Below are 2,029 nucleotides of genomic sequence, written 5' to 3'. Positions count from 1 at the left end.
ATTATTTCTATAAATATTTTTTTGTTAAAAAATTAAATATTTAAATTTAAATTCATTCCCAAAAAATATTGAATTGAATCAAATTTTCCTAATTGAATTACCTTATTTTATTAAAATTTAAATAAGTACCCACGAGAATATGGAATTGTGGATAATATTCATACTAGCTAGCACTTTAAAGGAATAGAATATTACTAAAATTTGAGTGTTTTTAAATAAATATTATAAATATACTTATAGACACGCATCAGGGTATTTACGTTTATATGCCTCATGACTGATCTCGTTTTCAGCATAGATGAGTCTTTTATAAATATATCTCGTCCGTAGAATAGACAAGATATGTTTTTTAGAAGGATCGCAGTATATCTAGTCTATAGAGGAGATAAGACACTACGATATCTTTAAACATATTTCGTCTATACCAAGGACAAGATATGTATATAAGTAACTTGTCCACGGTGAGAACGAGATACTTGTGTAAAAAATCTTTAGATATGTAGACAAGATACACATGAAAAAAAATTTCAGCTATATAAAGAGCTCATTCATGTCATTGTAACACCATTCTTATTTCATCAATTCTCTTCACATATTCTCTAAAAATATCTAGTAGTGAGCATGTTGTTGTGAATATTTATGTAAATGGTTGTATTAGAGATAACGACGAATGAGTTGTATTTAATTATCTGGATCCGGTGTTGTTTCGAACTGTAACACTATAATATTCAAATCCTTATACTCGAGTCATAAATCAATAATATTACGGTGGTACGACTTTCAGGTGGATTATAATATATATATATATATATATATATATATATATATATATATATATATATATATATATATATTATAATCCACCTGAAAGTCGTACCACCGTAATATTATTGATTTATGACTCGAGTATAAGGATTTGAATATTATAGTGTTACAGTTCGAAACAACACCGGATCCAGAAGTTTGAAAAGAGTGAAAATAAAATCGCGAAGTTGTAACACTCACGTATCGACAATTAAAAGACAAAGCGTGAATGAAAAACAATATGAAGAATAAGAATAAGAATAAGAATAAGACAAAGTATAGATACATAACATAAGTAAATAGCCACTAGACACGACCCGCGAAATTTAGGCTGTCTAGGATACAGTATAAAAGTAGTTGACAACAATATCTCCTAATCTATCCCAAGTAATACATAAAGGTCTCTATAGGCAAGTCCCAAAAGAGATCAATACAAAATACAAGTTTTTCAAAATAAAGATGGAGAGATCCTAAGCAAAATATAAAGCAGAGAATACAAAGGTCTTCACCATCTCTCAAATGAACCACAGTTCACTGCTTAGCACTTGGACCTGCATCTGAAAAACAAGAGATATATACGGAATGAGAACTCCCGATCCATGAGTTTCCAGTACGATAAAAAGTGTCAAATAAATACAATGCACTATAATAAAAACTCACTAAGCATCCTAAACTTCCTTTATTCATCTTAGGTTCTCACTAATCCATGAATTAGGTAACTGTTCTAGGGAATACTAAGTCTAGTCAACTCCTCATCTTTTCCTTCTTTCCAAACCTCTTAACACTCAATTCCGAACTAAATCATAGCCAGTACATTTGAACTCAGCATTTAAATATCAATGATCTCATTCTCTACCTAGAGCAACTGAAATCTCTTCACTGCAGCTACCCAGGGAGTTCAAGTTACCTCATTCAATAATCATAATTTTAAATTAATCATCTCATTATTTTATTTCAACAAGAATAGCGTTCAGCGTCAACCGACACCAGAATGAAGGGCCTCCCAGTTGTACAAACACAAGCAATACAGACAAGTAATACACAATTAAGGTACAAGTAGAACAAGTAGCATATAATCAGGTAACATAGCATATATGATGTAGCAATCCAAAACAAATAGGCAAACCTAAACAAGTCAAACATATGCAAATGATGAATGTCTACTCTATGGCCGATGATATCATCTGTCGGTTATATAGCCAACTCGACATGTACTGGTAGCTAA

Source organism: Arachis ipaensis, chromosome B04 (genome assembly GCF_000816755.2).
Source record: "Arachis ipaensis cultivar K30076 chromosome B04, Araip1.1, whole genome shotgun sequence".
NCBI classification, from domain to species: Eukaryota; Viridiplantae; Streptophyta; class Magnoliopsida; order Fabales; family Fabaceae; genus Arachis; species Arachis ipaensis.
The sequence above is the reverse complement of the archived record's forward strand: the minus strand, read 5'-3'. Positions refer to the sequence as shown.